Source organism: Protopterus annectens, chromosome 3.part1 (genome assembly GCF_019279795.1).
Source record: "Protopterus annectens isolate FY-2018-M chromosome 3.part1, PAN1.0, whole genome shotgun sequence".
Lineage (NCBI taxonomy): Eukaryota > Metazoa > Chordata > Ceratodontiformes > Protopteridae > Protopterus > Protopterus annectens.
Window position 1 is genome coordinate 545,483,470 of NC_056732.1, and position 20,170 is coordinate 545,503,639.

At 39.2% G+C, this 20,170-nt stretch overlaps 1 protein-coding gene across 3 annotated transcripts in view; it reads left to right on the plus strand.

Annotated features, from left to right (window-relative positions):
- The window catches only part of ZNF385D (zinc finger protein 385D), a 1,382,400-nt gene that overhangs the window by 309,573 nt on the left and 1,052,657 nt on the right, over nt 1-20,170 (plus strand). The gene's annotated exons all lie outside the window — the stretch shown is intronic.

Sequence of the window (20,170 nt, forward strand, 5' to 3'; positions counted from 1 at the left end):
TGGAATTCATCATGTTTCTTTTCTCCATGTTCCTATGCATAAAATGTATCAAATCATGTAATGAAATAAATTAAGCAAAACATTTTGAAATAAATAGCTTAAAACTGAGATGCAGTCTGCAATAACCAAGATAATGAATGTGTCAGCTAGAGATCAATGCAGACAACATAAGATTACTTTGTTTCAGCCACCTTCAAGTAAATTAAAAACAACTGCAGTGTGTTTTGTGTGAGAAATGTTTATTTAAAAAGCCAGCACATAAACATTAATTAAACAGAAGAAACATGATACAAAAACAAATCTATAGACATAAAAAGGAAAAGAAGAAATGAGCATGAATGTGAAACAAATGTTTACAGAACAGCTCATGTTTAGTGAGCTTGCTTGAATACATTTATAGTAAGTATATTCTTGATGATAATATCTGAAGGTAAAATGCACACAAAATTTAAGATAAAAGTAAATCACCAGTAAAATGGTATAGGCTAACGCTGTGATAATGTGTTTGAGATTGCTGGCCAACATTGTAATCTCTGCATTACAAAGCTCCATTCAAATGACCGTCAGCGTGAATATGTAAGTTGCTGTGTTATATTTTCATGAATCCTAGATTTCCATAAGACAGGAAGATCTGTTCCCTGCCACCTCTGTTAAGCTAGTATATTGTTGTTGTTGTGTCTTTTGGTTTTTCCCGGTTAGGGGTCGCCACAGAGGAACTCCAGTCCGCTAATGATTGGCAGGTGATTTTTACGTGCTGAGTTGCCAGCCCTAACGCACAACCTTCAACGAAGGTACGCCCATTCACGCATGTCTGCACGTAGAAGACGCTCCAACTGAGAGTCGAACTGGACAGCGTCTTACTGTAAGGCAACAGCGCTACTGCAGCACCACCACCGCGGCTCTTGCTACAGGAAATTTTCACAGAATCATAGGAACTACAAGGCAAGAAAGTGCCCTTTGCTAAATACCACCTTTAAAATGTGCACACAGCTTCTAGGAAAGAAAAATATATCAAGCCAGGGATCAGCATGTGAGTACCCATCCTCTCATCAAGAATAGTCTTTAAAAGAAGCAAGTGTGTCTTGGGGTGTAGGTGGAGGTTTTATAGCCTAAAAAGAGCTTATTTTGTTTGGCGTATTGTTATACTCAACCACTTCTTAGAATATGGTTTTACTACATATTGTTAAAATAGATAAAAGCTCTCCAATGGCCTAGTTGCCACAAGGGCTATTTTCTCCTGTTACCCCAGCTTGTTTTTTTATTTTTTTCTCTATCAGGCAGCTATTTTTTTAGGTTGGTAATTATTGATTTTACTCTCCTGTCCTTTTGTTCCTATGGCATATTTGCTGATATTATAGAGCATTTAGAGGTTCTCCTATGAAACACAGACTTCCTGAATGTCGACATTCCCAAAGAATGAAAAATAATGCAAGAAATCTAAAAGTATATAAAAAATGTTTTCTTGTTTTTTTTTTTTTTTTTACAAGGGACAAGCTCCAAGTACCACCTGTTGTGGGGTCAAGAGTCCTTCAAATATATTTCTAAACTGACTCAAAGAGGGGAGAAATCTCCTTAAAGAAGTGAATCATTGCCAGAACACAATTTGATTATATGTATGTATCTATTTATTTATCTAGTTTTTATTTATTTATGTTATTTTATTTTATTTTAGTGGAGAGCTGTAAGTCATTACATTAGATAAAAATGATGGTTGAAGTGACTGCACCAGAACTAACAATGCATACCCTACCCAGGTAGGCAAGGGCAACCATCACAGCCCATGCGACCTCAATTTAAACACTCAGTTTGTCTCATGGAATGCTAACGTAGTATCTATGTTGACTAATATCACTATTATAAACTTCAAGATAATGGATGTGAAACCTAGGGTTTATTTTCTTCAGGAAACCAAGCTTAAAAGTGAGTACGAAAATTGTGTATCAAAGAAATGGCAGTGGATGCTATTTTGGCTCTCTATCTACTGCAAAATGGGGGGGTAGCACTTTTATTTCTGAGGATGTTTCCTTGGTCTATGTTTTCTAGATTAAAATGGGTAAAGAGGGGAGATGTTTTATTCAACATTGGTGCACCTCACAAGGGACCGTGGTATTGGGGAATTATTATTGGCCAAATATGGACAATACTTGTCCCTCAAATGATTTCTTCAAAGCAATTCAAGAATTAGTTAAGGAAGGGGATTTTATTTTAGTGAGGGTCAATTTTAATGTTGCATATGACATGTCTACAGAAAAAAAGTCCATGTAATACTATGTGACTTCCTTATACAGCTAGAGATCTAAGGGCATGGCTGGAAAGTATGTGATTTGTTGGATGGTTATCGTTGGTTCCACCATGATGAAAGGGAATTACATTTTTAGCTATAGTCCAAATTCAGCTAAGAAGAATTATTGGTTTATTTATAGAAACATTTTAACTATTGTGAATTGTACTAACATTTATCTGCTCCTTTATTAGACTATACAAATGGGGGTTATGTTTGCTGGTTCATTTAAAAGGATTGCTTTTTGAAAGCTTGTCCACCTGCTTCTTTGACACCATAAGCACTACCAAGCAATACAGAACTGGAATGGTGGTTTCTGAGGGAAGATGTTATAGCAGAAGGCAATCCAATAGCTCAGTAAGATTACTTTAAGACCAACGTGATGTTATTTCTTATAGGCTTGAAAGGGGAGAGAGGATAGGAAATATAATAGAGAGCTCAGGGAGACAGAGATTAAATTATCTGAATTGGAAAATAAATTTAAAGACAGAAACTCTAAAGATAAACTTGTAGCTCATCATATTAGAGAAGCAAAACTCACTTGTTTATAGGTTAATAGGTTCAGAGGAGGTTAGTAGGCTAAAGGCCTGAGTGCCCTTACATGCCTAGCCATATTTATCCTGAGTTGCCCCTATTGTTGGTAGTTAGGAGAGTGAAGTTCACAGAGGTAAGGGTCTACGGTAGTTAATACTGACTTCTTCTGCCCAGGAGGGACATGGGCACCACCCCAGGAGTGAATCTGCAGTCTCTCATCCATTGATCTAGGTTGTATTTGAAGAGGGTCTGGGAGTGTCTCTGTTTCACATGAAGTGGAAGCGTGTTCCAGACAAGTGGCAGTCTCTGGGAGATGCATCTGTCACTCCAGCATGACGTGTTCATGTCAGAGGCTAGGTAAAGATCCCTGGAGTGAGTATCCCTCTTGCAGTTTGTTTTATGACTGTGTAGCATTTCCATCAAGGCCAGGTCACAGACTGCCCTGTAAGCTGGGCATAGGTCACCCCTTAGCAACCTGTAGGAGACAGATTACAGTGGCAGTGCTTTCAGTATTTCCACTGAAGAATTGATTTGTGTACCCTGTAATTTCTTGTTGAGAAACCCCTGTGGTCTATCCAATTGCTGCAGTTGTCTGGTGAAGTGCATGCAAATGGGAGCATTCTACTGAATTATTGGTCTGATGAGGGCTGAGTATAATGGAACTATAACATTCTTAGATTTACTTATTAGATGTGTCACATAGAAGGATTTCCTTACTAATGTGGATATGTGCTGGTCAAAGTTCAGATTGCTATCAACCTGAGCACCCAGATCACGTACTATGAGGTATACACTTGGGAGGGTGATGTAATTAGCTGGGATGTCAGCTTTCTCAAAGGGAATAGTGATGCATTTTTTGCATTTAGAGTTAATCTGTGGCTTTGATACCAACCATTTTTCTGCATTAACCCTTTCTGAAGTATATTAACATTTGGGAGACTCAGTGATTGCTCCCAATTTGCAATCATCAGGAAACTTGATAACCCACAGGCTGTTCAAGTTTAGCTAGACTTCTGAGAAATAAATTCCAAAAGTAAGGGGCCTGGCACAGAATCCGGTGGTACTCCACTGGTGACTGGTCGTTTGGTAGAGGTGAAGTCATCCACTTTGACAATGTGTCCTGTCGGCAAACCAATTGGCTACCTATGTGGTAATGTAGGGGTTAATTCTCAATTGGGAGAGTTTTTCTATAATACCTGGGTGGGAAATTGTGTCAAATGCCTTGGCTAGGTCAAGAGAGGTGGTATGCACTGTCTTTGACTCATTCAGGGCCTTGGTGACTTTCTCGAAGAAGTCAACCATATTTAACAGGCATGATTTCTACTTTTAATGAATCCAAACTGGGTTGGGTCCAGAGTTTAGAGATTACCATGTCCTTGTTAATAATTTCCATAAACATTCATTCCATGGCCCTGCAGATGAGACTACTCAAGTGTATGGGTCTATAATACCCAAGGCTAGTTAATGGTTACCCTTTGTACAGAAGGATTACTGTTGACACCAGAATATAGCCAGGTCTCAGCCTGTGGTTAAACTGGGATCCAAGTGGATCTGATAGGTCATATTTTAAGTTGTTTAAAAGGCAACCTGAGATGTTATCTGGTCCCATTGATGCAATGTTTTGGCCTTGGAGTGTGCCGAGATGACTTGCTCTCTTGAGATAATAGGTTGAAGAATGGCGGCAGGTATACTTTGGGAGATGACTGAAGGGGATGGGGGGTGAAGTTTTCTCCAAAACAGTCAGGTAGTAGATTGGCTGTTACCTCCAGTTGAGTATGGGTGGTGCCATCCACAACCAGTTCAGCACATAGCTGAGCATTCCATTTAGATTTCAGATGCTGTTAAAGAATGCCTTGTGATTATGCTTAGATAGGGAGTCTATTTTTGCTTCATAATTAGCTTTGGAGGACTTGACAAGATCTGTAATTTGTTTGTTTAAACTAGAGGGGAATTTCTTCCTATGCTGAGCCAGTTCCCTCTTGTTCTTGCACATTAGTTTGATTCTTTTGTTGTATAGCCTGTTTATACTAGAGGCCCACGCGGGTGGCTTGTTTTTTTGCCAAGATCTGTTTTTAGTCCGGTTAGGTACAGTTGATTCTATACAACTGCTTAAATGGCTATACAGGTCATTGGTGTACACCTGTGCATAGGAGTCTGTGTTATCTGCATTTGAATGGGCTTTGAAACTTCTTATACCATCACTTAATAGGAGGTAATTTGTCTTAGAAAAAAATTCTTAAGCATTTTTGAGCTTGATAGGATATCTGGTCTTATAATTACATTGAGGAAGATCGATTTATGGTCTGATCTTACCAGGGAGGATATTACACGTGTGTGTGGGGGTACAATGCTACCCCATATTAGTGAGTACTATGTCCAGGACATTTAAGTCTTTTGTGGATGTGCTGACTAACTGTTCCAGAGCATTTGCAATGACAAAGTCCAAGAACCTCTGAACCAGCATGTTTGTAGTTGTGTATGTTCCCAGTTGATGGTAGGATAACTAAAATCACCCATGAGTAAAGTGCTGGGCTGTGTGGCAAGTGAATCCTGTAAGTCAGTTAATCGGTATACTTTTCCTGTTTCATGGTGGGGCACTTATAGTTATCTATGATGTGGTAGGGGGGCTTTGCCTATAGTTAACTGGACATGGAGTAGCTCAAGATAGTGGGTGACAACTAGTATTATAAAGCTAGGAAAGGTTGGAGAAACTGAGATTATTGTACTGATCCAAGGTGCTTTTGTCTTTGAATCTATTAGTTCATTGATTTAATGAAAGGCAAAGAGAGATCTCCATTCTGGCTTTAAAGGATAAGGATGGGAATGCTATGAGTCACCCAAATGAAATGAATAAGATGCTTGCAGGGGAACAGATGTTCCCTACCCAGTCAAGAGTGAGTGAAGACGTGTGTTCTACTTTCACAGGAACAAAAGCAAAGATTGCAGCAGCCTTTATCTACATATAAGATTCTAATGAATATTGACTCCTTTACCCCGGGTAAAGCACATGGGTTTGGCAAATTCACCATAGATTTTTATCGAGCCTATAAGCATGCCCTAGTACATTGCTTAAAGATGTTTTATATTCCCAGTGTGCCTTTCCTTCTAAATATAACGTAGCCAACATTATTACATTAACTTAGCCTGATAGGGGTTTGTATATTGTGTTAAGCTTTAGAGCTATCTCCTTCCTGCAGATCAAAATTAACACTTTTGTCATGATCTTACCTACTAGACTTGAAGCAGTTCTCAGAAAGATAATCTCTTCAAATGTCCAGGGGCTTATCAAGTGAAGGAAAGGTTGCCATGACTTGGGTGCTTTCTATTAATTATAACTTGGCAGCACAATTAATTGACTTCAACAAGGCCTTCCACATTGTAATGGCCCCTTCTCTGGGAGTTTATGTCCAAAATGGAATTCTCAAATTATTTAATTCTCTTATGTAATATTTTGTATCTCAGTCCTTGAACATCGATTTCCTCAAACAGCTATTATCAGATAGCATTGTGTTACAAAGAGTGTTCACCAGACCTGCTCACTATCCCCATTTCTACTTATTTTGGTAGCTATTGTAAACACAAGATAGATGGCCCTGCAGTTCCCAGGGTCTGTACCAGGGCCCTCTTTAAAGAGTGAAACCACCACAGCTGTTTTCCAGTTCTCTAGACATACCCTATGTCAGTCTTAAATTAAGCAAGGGTATTGTTTGATGCCGTTAATAAAGCATCCAGTAAATAATTTGAGCCCATGGAGGTGTTTTTTTTAATTTTAGAGAGCAGAGGACAAGAGCCAGAACATGTTCTGTTGTGATCTTAGTGAGTAGTTTTAAGGAATTTGTAGAATTTCAATGACTGCTTCCTGGAGTAAAACTACCACTAACTTAAATACATTAATTATTTCTTTACATCCAGAGTGGGTAATGCCATTTTAGATTACTTCTACACATTGCAAGTTATTATTTCTTTATTTCCTAATTAACTAAAGAAGGTTTTATGACTAGCTTTGGCATCTGGGGCCTATTTCAATTCATGTTCAGCTTTGGTCTTTCATCTAGTGGTTTTTAATTGCTTGCTGATCTCTTTGATTAAGTTGTTAATATGGGTGGAACTGCTATGGAAATGTATTTTTCCCTTTTGTTATGCTTATTTTCAGTAGCTGATCACCTAGATTATTTACTTTTAACCTTTGCGTTATATTTGGCTTTAGTGGGGACTGGTAGTTTTATACATTTTTATATGAGAGTAGAATTAATTGTACTGAAGAATATTTTTAAGTTTGACAAAACCAAAGAACATGGAATCCTGAATATGAGTTAACATTGTGCACCCCTTTACCTGTATATATAAAGCCAGAAGCTGTGGTTAATATGTACATGCAGGGTATGCAACATCCATATAATATTCATAAAAACAGCCCATTAAGGCTGGATTTGACCTGATGATAGATCAAGTATGTCTATGGTACACACCACATATCTCGACCTTGCCAAAGCTTTTGACCTAATGACCCACTCACGCATATTACAAAAGCAAAGTAAATTAGGAATAGACTTATACATCATCAGCTGGATTGCCAAGCTGCACACAGAACGGATGCAGGAGATATAAAATGGAGAATATACCTCTTCAACAAGAGCAGTTTCCAGTCTTCAAGAGTTCAGTGCCAGAACTTCTCCTGTTTATCATCTTCTTCTTTGATGTATAAGCTATTACCAAACAGCTCTGGCTGACTAAGGTTGCAGATGATTGCAAACTAGCAGTATTCAGTGAATCCAGAAATGAGCAAGCCATTCTGCAGAAAAGTCTATCTGAAACAAATAACAAATGCTAAAATCATGCACTGATACTAAATGCCAAAAAAGGCATTATAGTACTCTTTGCAAAACTGTGTACCCAAAGAAACTACCACATTGACAATATGCCCCTAAGAGTTGACTCAGTTGTTTCAGATTTGGGAACCTATGTGAACAATGACCTAACTTTAGATCAACATGCGTCCACTGTTGTAAGAAAGCTAATCGGGACCATGCAATTTATAAACAAAGGGATCACATGTAGATTTATAGAAGATATCAAAAGGATCACATGTACATTTAAAGAAGATATCAAAGGGATCACATGTAGATTTATAGAAGATATCAAAAAGATCACATGTAGATTTATAGAAGATATCAAAGGGATCACATGTAGATTTATAAAAGATATCAAAGGGATTACATGTAGATTTAATGAAGATATCAACGGGATCACATGTAGATTTATAGAAGATACCAAAGGGATCACATGTAGATTTATAGAAGATATCAAAGGGATCACACATAGATTTATAGAAGATATCAAAGGGATCACATGTAGATTTCTAGAAGATATCAAAGGGATTACATGTAGATTTCTAGAAGATATCAAAGGGATCACACTTAGATTTCTAGAAGATATCAAAGGGATCACACGTAGATTTATAGAAGATATCAAAGGGATCACACGTAGATTTATAGAAGATATCAAAGGGATCACATGTAGATTTATAGAAGATATCAAAGGGATCACATGTAGATTTATAGAATATATCAAAGGGATCACATGTAGATTTATAGAAGATATCAAAGGGATCACATGTAGATTTATAGAAGATATCAAAGGGATCACATGTAGATTTATAGAAGATATCAAAGAGATTACATGTAGATTTATAGAAGATATCAAAGGGATCACATGTAGATTTATAGAAGACATTGTCCTTTTTTACTCATCCTTCATTAGGCCAGTCATTGAGTATGATATGCAAAAACATCCAGCAACTGCAATGCCCACAGAGGTACCTTATTAAAAGGATACAAGGCTAAACAATATATCCTACATGAACCAACTTAAAGCCCTGTCATTATACTCCACTCCTACAGATTACTAAGAAGTTCATAGGTTCATACTAGGCTATCTGCCCTAGGGCATTTATAAGCATAGCCAGAGTGTGTTTGGCTTTCGCCACCCATTTTAAATTAATTTTGCTATGCCCTTTTTCGAGGTTAGTATTCTGTGCCTCTGTCTAACAGTGACACAGAAGTGATATCCGGGGTAAACCTACAATCCCCCATCAACTCATCAAGATTCCTCTTGAAGAGAGTCAATGAGGGACTCTGCCTAACCTGGACTGGGATTTTATTCCAGAGTGAAGGGAGCCTCTGGGTTATGAATCTGTTCCTCCAGCATGTCCTATTTATTTCAGTACTGAGGTTCAAGTCTCTCAAGCACGTAGCTCGATGGGATTTGGATTTTCTGAGGTGCAGCATGTCCATTAATTCCAGGTTGAACATGGCTTTATACATCAGGCACAGATCGCCTCTGAGCAGGCAGTATGCCACTGAGTAGAGCTGGAGTTTCTTTAACCGGGCAGCATATGGCATCTGTTTGAGCCCTTTGATCCTCTTGGTGAGGTACTTTTGGGGTCTTTCCAGTTGCTGCAGGTGTCTGGTAAGGTACATCCCAAAAGGGGCATTGTACTCAATTATGGGCCTGATGAGGGATGAGTAAAGAGGCACGATGACCTCCCCTGATCTAGATGTGAATCCCTTCATGATTAGGTGGGCTACATAAAATGTTTTTCTAACAACTTTGGCCACGTGGCTCTCAAATGAGAGATTGCTATCAACTTGGGTCCCCAGGTCCCTAATTACTTCTGTACTTAATGGATTACCACCTATGTGGTAATTTGTGGGCACTTTGTTTTTGCCAAAGGGGATGACTATACACTTTTTGGCGTTTAGCTTGAGGCCATGGCTCTGGCACCAGTTGTCTGTTTCTATAAGGCCCTTTTGGAGGATGCTTGTGTTGTATGGAGAGTTGATTATGGCACCCAGTTTGCAGTCATCTGCGAACTTGGTCAGCCACAGTCCTTCCTTGTTGGCCTGTATATACCTCTGAGAAATATATACCGAACAAGAGAGGTCCCAGGACTGAGCCTTGTGGGACGCCACTTGTAACTGGTTTGGAGTCTGACATGGCTCCAGCAATTCTACCCATGTGGGTTCTGTCCATGAGCCAGTTTGCAACCCATCTAGTGACATAGGGGTTTATATTTAAGCTGGTGAGCTTATCTATAATGCCTGAGAGGGGTATTGTATCAAAGGCTTTTGCAAGGTCCAGATAGGCTGTGTGGACCACCTTCCCCTCGTCTATGGCCTTGGTGACTGTTTCAAAGAAATCAACCAGATTTAAGAGGCAGTATCTGCCCTTAACAAAGCCAAACTGGGTAGGATCCAGTGTCTGTAGGTCCCCAATATCTTTATTTATGAGGTCCATGATGATCCTTTCCATAGCTTTGCAGAACAAGCTAGTCGGGCTTATGGGGCGATAGTTTCCAGGATCCGTTGAGGCACCACCTTTGTGGAGAGGGACCACTGTTGCTGTACGCCACTCTTTGGGTACATATCCTGTAGTAAGGCTGAGATTAAACAGTAGTTTTATGCTTGGGTTTAGCTCTTCTTGGAGTTCATGTAGCACGCAGCCCGGGACATCATCTGGTCCCATTAATGCTGTGTTTTTTGCTTTGGAGAGGGCAGCTCTTACCTGAGCATCTGAGATGTCAGGGGGGCAGCACTCTGCTGGGGTAGATATTTGCCCTTTTGGTGGGGAGGGGGGGAGAAGTTTGCGCTGAACCTGTCAGCTAGGATGTTGGCAATGTCTGTGGGTTTGGTATATTTTTTGTCATTTTGGACTAATTCTGAGCATATCTGGGAATTCCCACCCAGGTTCCTAACATAACTAAAGAAGGCCTTGTGATTATCCTTAGTGTCCTGTGCAATTTTTCTCTCGAAGCTGGCCTTAGATGATTTTATGAGTGCCTGTAGTTTTTTGCTAATACTGATCAGAGATGCCTTCCCTTTTTGGGATTTTACTCTATCATGTAGTAACTTCCTCCTTCTATTGTATAGTTTGTTTATGGCTGGGGTCCACCAGACAGGATGTCTACCTTTGGAGGATTGGGTCTTGGTTTTATTTGGGATTGCATGAGCCATGCATTCCTGAAGGTGTTCATAGAATGCGTTTATAAAGGATTCTGCGGTCTGGGCCGTATTTTCCACAGGCCCGGGGGCTTTGAAGAATTCTACCTCGGTTTTGAGGAGTGTGAAATTTGCTTTAGAGAAGTTTTTCACTGTGGTTTTCTGGGCAGGGGGTGGGGTCGGGATGTGAATATCCAGTGAGATTAGTTTATGGTCTGATCTTACCAGTGAGGGACACACTTCTGGTCTGGAGCATAGAGTCCCCATGTTGGTGATGATCAGGTCCAGTATTTTTTCCCCTCTTGTGGGAGTGGTAACAAGTTGTTCCATAGCATTTGAGTTTATAAATTCTAGGAACCTTTGGTTTAGGGTATTGGAGCTAGAGTAATGCTCCCAGTGTATGTTTGGGTAGTTGAAGTCGCCCAATATAATGGTGTTTGAAGAGACCTTCATATTTTCCAGTGTTCTCAGGAAGGCCGAGTGGGGTTCCTGGGTTTGGGAGGGTGGTCTGTAGCAGACTATAAACTGGAAGGCAGTTTTACCCACTGTTAGTTTCACATGGATATTCTCTGATGCTTCGTGCTGTGCCACCAACCTGGAGGTGTGTGTATCTTTGATGAATATTGATACTCCCCCTCCATTTGTGGTTCGGTCCACGTTTTGGGGCCGAAAAGCATGGTATGAGGTATAACCTGGTAGTGCTGGGGTGCTCTCGGGAGCCTTGAACCAGGTTTCTGTTACTGCACAGATATAGATGTTCTCCATGATAAGGAGAGTTTTGAGTGCATGCATCTTGAGGTTTAGACTCCTGGCGTTGAGTAGCATTACTCTTAGTTTCTTATCCCTTGTGATACCTATGGAGGTGGGTTTGTCTTTTGATCCTTGCCTAAAAAAGGCACTATGGGGGTAGCAAGAGCCTTTGCCAATATCCAAAAGCCCAGGGGTGACAGGTGCAAGCCATCCCTAGTGAAGCATCGTGGCTTGTCGAGCATGTTATCCCAGGCTGACAGGCATTTTATCCCCTTTGAATGACACCAATACTTAAGCCATTTGTTGAAATTGATCATCTTGTCTTCATATTGTGGCATCATTCTTGGTGAGGGTAAGATGCTACTCAAGGTCAGGGTCATACCGGCCTGGGCTACATGCTCAGAGAGCTCCTCTATGTCTTTTTTTATGTCGTCCAGGGAGGTACGTCTCAGGTCATTCACAGCAGCATGGACAATGACTGAGTCATATTTGTACTTGCCTTTGAGTGACCTGAGTGCTTGTGTTATGTGGCGGATCCTAGCGCCCGAAAAGCAGCTCACCGTGACCTTCTCCTTGTTCAGCCTGGTGAGCGGGACGTCAGTGTGCCAGACGATAGAGTCACCTATTACAAGTGTATCAGGTGTGTTGTTTGGCCTTAAGGGCTGTGACTGTTCGGCACACTGGCTTTGTGAGCTATGTGTTGCACGTGTTTTGTTTTGAGATAGCGGTTGCTTGGGTGTCTGCTTTGGAGGTCTCTGCTGCTTAGGCAGATTTTTATTTAGAGCCTCTGAGTATGTTTTTGTGTGTTTATGTGTTTGGTTTGCTGTTGTAGTAGGTCTGTGTGAGACTGGAATTGTAGTGAGTGTGGTTTCCTTCTCCTCCTGACTGGTTACACCAGTACTGAGTTGAGAGAGCTTAGTCTCCAGTTTGGATATATGGTTGCATCTCTCACATGTGTTGGAATTTGTTGGGAGGAGGAGAGGGTTGTCTGTGTACATGAGGCAGTTGTAACATTGCCTCAAGATTCCCAGATTCACCAGCTGGACCGGAGAGGAGATTGCCAACTGACCTTTGGACATGCTAGAATAGTATTGGAAATTCCTTTATAATTGAAAAAAAGGTCCAATGGGGAACAAGGTACTCAAGGGGAGTTTGTAAGGGTGTAGTGCTTTTAATTGTTTAGTGCTGACTTATATAATTGCTTTAGTGAGCTAGTGCCAGGTAACTTAAATGCAAAAACGGCAAATAGTAACTTTCTTTCAATGAAACAAGGAAATACATACAGTAAGCAATGCAGATATCACTAGGGATCCACAGAAGCGCTGAAAAGCTACGTTTAGGTGGAATTAGCGTTTCACGGAAATAACAAGCAAACAAACAACAAGCATACAAACAAAGCTAGATTCAGCATTCCTGTATCTAGTCTATGCTACAGCAAACAAGGTGTACCAATTTCAGTAAGAAACAGTTCAAATATGCAGGCACTATAAGCCTGTAACCAGAAATTCCCAGCTCAGAAGGGCAGAGTCCAGCCTCTCCTCCCACAAGAGTGCAGACCATGAACCTTCTTAATGTAAAATAACTGGCCTGAAGCCCAAGTGCTTAAACCAGAACTAATACACTTTTAGAATAACAGACACTGAGCCCTCAATCAGCAGTTCCCAACTTAGAAGGATGTAAGCTACCTGTTTTGCCACCACAGTGCAGGCCACAAACCTTCCTAATGTAAAACAACTGGTCTGAAGCCCAAGTGCTTAATCCAAAAGACTTAGAATGATAGCTACACTTTAATCAAGTTACTACCAAGCAGTAATAAATACAATTGAATACTTTAAAGAATGCCTGGATTAGTGCTCAAGTTATACAAACAAAGCTAGATTCAGCAGGCCTGGATCTAGTCTATGCTACAGCAAACAAGGTGTACCAATTTCAGTAAGAAGCAGTTCAAATATGCAGGCACTATAAGCCTTTAACCAGAAATTCCCAGCTCAGAAGGGCAGAGTCCAGCCTCTCCTCCCATAAGAGTGCAGACCACGAACCCTCTTAATGTAAAATAACTGGCCTGAAGCCCAAGTGCTTAAACCAGAATTAATACACTTTTAGAATAACAGACACTGAGCCCTCAAATCAGCAGTTCCCAACTTAGAAGGATGTAAGCTACTTGTTCTGCCACTACAGTGCAGACCACAAACCTTCTTAATGTAAAACAACTGGTCTGAAGCCCAAGTGCTTAAACTAAAAGGCTTAGAATGAGTTACACCAACCAGTAATAAATACAATTGAGTACTTTTAAGATGACGCAAAAGCAAAATAAAGTAGGAAGAAACACAAATACAGTAAAAGCAAATAAATTAATACATTTTTTTTTTTGAGTGAGCAAATGAGATAGGCCCAGGAGTTACAGGACAGAAACAATTGCAAATGAAGGTCTTCAAATCAGAAAGCTGAGAGAGATGGAAGACCACCCAAATGGCAAATAACTACAAATTATGGGCCAGAACCACTCCTTATGTGGTAGACAGGTTACCTAATGCTTACCACTCCCACTGATAAGCTAGAAGGCTTCCCTCCAACACAGAAAGGCTTGGGGGGGGGGCACAGAAGCTTACAAACAGTCCTGGATACAGCAAATCTGTATCTGGAACACTAATTACAGGAAAGGCAGGAAACAGGCTTACAATTTTTTTTTTTTTTTTTTTTCAGAAAAGTAGCAAAAACAGTAGTAAAAAAATTCACATGCAGTGCAAGCTGGCACACTTGAGTATGTAGCAATATTAGTCCACACACAGTTTGAAAAAATGTAATTAAATTGAAAAGGACTAAAAGCAAGTGCAGAAAGGGTTTATTAGGTAGAATGCGGTAAAGAGATGGGACTGGGGGAGTGTCCTAGATCAAATCTACAGTGGGGCGGGCACTGCAAAAGCCACCATATTTAAACTACAACCAAGAACAGGGAGGGGGGGTGAGGAAGACAGTTTCAACAGAGATGTGAGGAATCACAGTGCAAATTATAAAACCAAAAAAATATATACTGATCTCTGTATATTTGCAGAACAGTAAGACAACAGATATCTAAGCAACAATTTAGCTCTATAATACAGAATAATACAGAAAGATATACTCAGCTCTATATTTTTGCAGATAGTCTTGTAAGGCTGTTTCTCAGCACACAGGTTCCAAATTGATCTTTCTGGTACACAAGGCATCCTCTGACATGATTCTGATGGGCCTACTGTATATGAGCAAGTCAAAAGGCATCAGTAATACTCAATCCAACAATCTAAGCCTCTTCTTTAACATCAAGAGGACTGTTTAGAGGAACAGGTATATCTTTCAGAGGATACCGCTGGTATGGAGCACACTCCTCATTCAAGTAAAACATAACACATCCCTGTCCATGTTTAAATGCATTTTGGATCTATGGATGGGTAACAGAAAATTTACCCCAGGACTTCTCCTGTACTACAAATGGGAAAAGGCACCTTCTAAATATTTTATTCATTGTGTGGGTCCCGTTATATTATTTATGGAATTATCCCAGCTCTTATTATCTATGGAGTTATCACTAGAGTTAATATATATTTAATGGCCATGAGATGGGTAAGGCTAAGCTAATACCAAATGTGATAGGTTAATTCAAACATCAAAACGGAAACTGATAACTCTTAACACTGCCCACAAAGGCAGCTAGTGTATTACTTACCTGTGAAACAATGAACCTATAAATATAGTCTGCACTTTGCAGTTCATGAGCGTGCTAATACACTCTTGACTATTAGCAAATACTACTGCACATGTGCAAGAGTCCTGTATGAAGTTTTATGCAAATAAAGATCCAAAGCATTGTCTTCTATTCATAAATATGGCAACAGACTCTGGAAATGCTGTCAGGAACACATGTTTGCAGAACTGCAGATAGTGAACACAAGAATGCTACACACCTGATTTACCATGTATGCAAATGTCATCTTCAGCTAACCATGGCTAAGAAAAAAAAGGTTTAAGAAGACATACAAGGTGCTGCATTTAAAACATAGGAGAAAAAATATACAAACATGCCTTGAAGTCTCTACAGTATAGGGTGCCAGGCTAGAAACAAAGCTGAGAGACAACCACTTTCATATCTACCCCTCCCCCGTGATGTCATGAAATGATCCTTAAATTTAAGCAAAATACAAATGCTTCCTACTCTACAGTTACGACAAAGTATACCCAAGCATCTGTGACTTTATTCTTGTCACAAATGTACAGAAAGTTCTAGCATGGAAGGCTATTGTCCATGTGTATGTATTCTGCATGTGAAAATTAAGCAGATATCTATATATATAAAATGCTCCCCAATGTCCAGCACCAACCAGCATATAAACACCCATAATGAGTGTATAACATATTAATAAAAATAAAAAGAACTCCATTCAGGAACAAGGCTTTGTGCTGCCATAAGTTTAATATCCAGCTCACAATGAAGCAATGATAAAAAGTACACAATACACAAATCTAGGTTTCGCCCCCTGGCATCATCGGTGTGCATTGCAAATAGGGAACAGTGACATATTTATACCCCTTTCAATCAACATGAGTTAAAGACACCATTGTACTTAAATGCAGTTATGATATTTTTAAGACACAAAAAACGTACCACATACTACAGTAAAAACTGTAGGTACCATAATGCATATAACTACTTAAATACATTGTTGATTCAACTAACACACACACACTTACACGTTATGCCCTAAATAGCATTACCAATGGTCATTTAGACCTGGTTTAAATAAAGCTCCTAAATACACAATCCATTTCCTTTCTTTTTCTGTTAATATCCTATGTTTACTGATCAGCGTTAAATTATCCCCTACTACCTGATCGATACCCAGAAAGATAAAGTGTGCTCCTACATGCATTTGAGTTTGTTTGTACAGGGCACTCCGTACTCTTTTACAATTGATATCGCTTATATGTAATGCTATTCTCTGTCAAAAAGATAAAGAGGTCTGCCCCACATAAAAAGCCCCACATTGGCACACCGCCATATAAATTACCCATTCGCTACTACATGTAATCAAGTGTCTAATATCGTATACCTTGGGTGTATTTATAGACGTAATTGACTTGGTTTTTGAGACAACCTTACAGTGAACACAATGTCCACAAAATGTACTCCCCATTATTTTACTGGCTTGGTTGTCTCTAACTTTTTTGTGACTCTTCTTAAAATTAGCTAAACTTTCACCTATGGTCTTTCTTCCCTCTCCTATAACCAAAGGAACACCGTGAGTCTATTAATGTATCCAACAACCTATCGGTCTTCAATATGTGCCAATGTCGTTGTATTATGTCTTTTATTTTGAAGCTATTGCTTCCAAACTTAGTCATGAATCTGATGACTTGGTTCCCTTCAACCTGTGGCCTTTCGTCCCCCATTAGTAATTGTTCTCTAGTACCGGAGTCCACTTAGGGGTCTATCAACTTGCCTAACTTTATAGCCCCTTGCCAAAAATCTAGACCTCATCTGTTAGGAATAGCATTACATATAAGCGATATCAATTGTAAAAGAGTACGGAGTGCCCTGCACAAACAAACTCAAATGCATGTAGGAGCACACTTTATCTTTCTGGGTATTGATCAGGTAGTAGGGGATAATTTAACGTTGATCAGTAAACATAAGATATTAACAGAAAAAGAAAGGAAATGGATTGTGTATTTAGGAGCTTTATTTAAACCAGGTCTATATAACCATTGGTAATGCTCTTTAGGGCATAACATGTGTAAGTTTGTGTGTTAGTTGAATCAACAATGTATTTAAGTAGTTATATGCATTATGGTACCTACAGTTTTTACTGTAGTATGTGGTACGTTTTTTGTGTCTTAAAAATATCATAACTGCATTTAAGTACAATGGTGTCTTTAACTCATGTTGATTGAAAGGGGTATAAATATGTCACTGTTCCCTATTCGTAATACACACTGATGACTCCAGGGAGCGAAACCTAGGTTTGTGTACTTTTCATCATTGCTTCATTAAGAGCCAGATATTAAACTTATGGCAGCACAAAGCCTTGTTCCTGAATGGAGTTCTTTTTATTTTTATTAATATGTTATACACTCATTATGGGTGTTTGTATGCTGGTTGGTGCTGGACGTTGGGGAGTGTGGTGTATATTCAGTCTGAGCACCTGTTTTTTGGTAGTGTGTATATATATATATTATTATTGTGTCACACTATTAAAGCACAGACAGCACTGTCCTAGCAAACAGGATGCAGACCTAAAGAAGATGAAAAATCCAATGAAAAGTTTTAGTATAAGCAATAGAATGGGTAGAATTCTAATCGTGTTTTAAATATCAACACAATGGCTCATTATACATGATTGCATCTAGTACATGACCATGTGGTCTGTGTACAGTTAAAACAATGTATTAGCATCTCCTCTATGATGATCCAAGTTTTAGTATTGCACAAAAGAAATGAATAAGTACAGAACACATTGAGCATGGCTGTTTCATGTGAGGACACTTTATTTACAAATAGTGTGAACTAGAACACAGTATACACAGTTGTTTACATGAGAGCACTATGTTTTCAAGTTGTGTGAAGTAGAACACTGTCTACACAGTCGTGCATATGTGTGAACACTGTGTTTATTAATACTGTTATTTAGAGCACAGTGTGCACAGCTGTTCACATGGGAGAGATGGTTGAAACAAAACATGGTGTGAACAGTTGTTTACATGTAAGAACACTATGTTTACAAATACTGTAAAATAGAGCACAGTGTACATGGTCATTTACATATGAGAAAACTGTTTTTAGGTAATGTGTAATAGAACACTATGTACACAGTCGTGCAAATGTGAGAACACTACTTTTATGAATATTGTGATTAAGAACACAATTTGCAAAGCTGTTTACATGGGAGAACTCTAAATTTATGAATACAGTAATTTAGAATACAGTGTGCACAGTTGTTAACGTGGCAGAACACGGTGAAACAGAACACAGTGTACACAGTTGTTTACATGTGAGAACACTACGTTTATGAAAATTGTGTTTCTGTGAGAGAAACCTGTCTCTGAATACTATAAAATTGAGCACAGGATGCACACTGATTTATGTCTAAGAACACTATGCTTATGAATACTGTGAAAAGTCTTTTTTTCATATTTTGGGATATAAAGTGAACCAAACTTGGTTTAGTTTGCACTCACATGCAAATGATATAACACTGGAAATGAATGTACTATAATTTGGGATGTGGCAGCTTAAATTAAGCTGGCAGCTGTAAATCTAATTAAGTGGACTGGTCTACTTAAATTGAAAGGACAGTCTGTATTGCAAAATATATTTATTTTTATTTTATTTATTTTACATTTGATAACTGGGAAAGTCCATTGGACACAGGTCCTTTTTCAGCGGAGGCCCGGGGAGAAAAGCTCCAAAACTAACATAACAATTGAGATAAATTGAAATCAGTAGTGTATCACAGTATACAAGTTGATTAGAAAACATACATCGATAATACATAATATGAAGAAAACAAATACAACTCTCAAAAAAGATATATATACAGATAAATCAGCAGAAAACATTGTCAAACAGTATTGGATAATTTACAACGTAAAAGTCATAGGTCATGGCGGTAGATACAGCAACATATGGGTAGTAAATGGTCAAATAGGTGAGTAGAGACTGCAATATAAGAAAGGTAGAACTAACCTGGGCAGGTACTGGTACATAGCCAGGTAGTATGGAGGTGAGTTCTTAGTGCTTTCTTAAAAAGAGTTAGTGAAGAGATGGAAGATATGTTGGTTGGTAATGAGTTCCATATTTTAGAAATGCTGTTAGAGAAGAGTGATTCTCCTGCTGTGTTATTGACTTTAGTTACATTTATTACTTGAGCGAAGAGTTCTATTACTAGATTAGGGATGAAGTAGGTTTTGCAGTGAAGGGTTTTTTCTGGTTGGTAAAGGATTTTACGAGCAAAAATAAGTTGTCCCGGTCCCCTTCAATATCACACCGAATGACATTTGACGACCTTTATTAAACTTCCATAATATAGCTTTGATAAATAACATTTATTAACCACACAGTATACTTGCTTTAATCACAGCATAAACATTCATGTAATGTTAATCAGGACAGAGTGACCAACTCATCCTGCTCCCATAAGCAGCGTCCAAAGCCCCTACTTGCTTACTTTACTTCTGAAGCAGCGTCCAAGACTCACTTCATATCCCATTTATTGAATTACCCATTCATCTATTCCTTATGAAGCAGCGTCCAAGACTCACTTCAAACAAAATTTATTGAATTACCTTCCACCAAATAAGTAGCATCCATACCTCCGCTTATTTAACACACTGCCTCCAGCTGCAAATGAACATCCAAACACTAGAGGAGGAACAGAAGAGGTCAAGCCTGCCCCTCTTCTCCGCCACACCAGCCTGACCAGGTTATTCCCCCTCCCTCCTCCCAAAATTTCCTAACCAACTGCCCCCCATAAAAAAGGGGCTAAGTCAAACACCATTCAGTGTACTCATCATCTGTAAAGCAAGTCTGATCCATGTCATCAGCCCGAAAGCCCTAACATACCAGTACAGAAACATG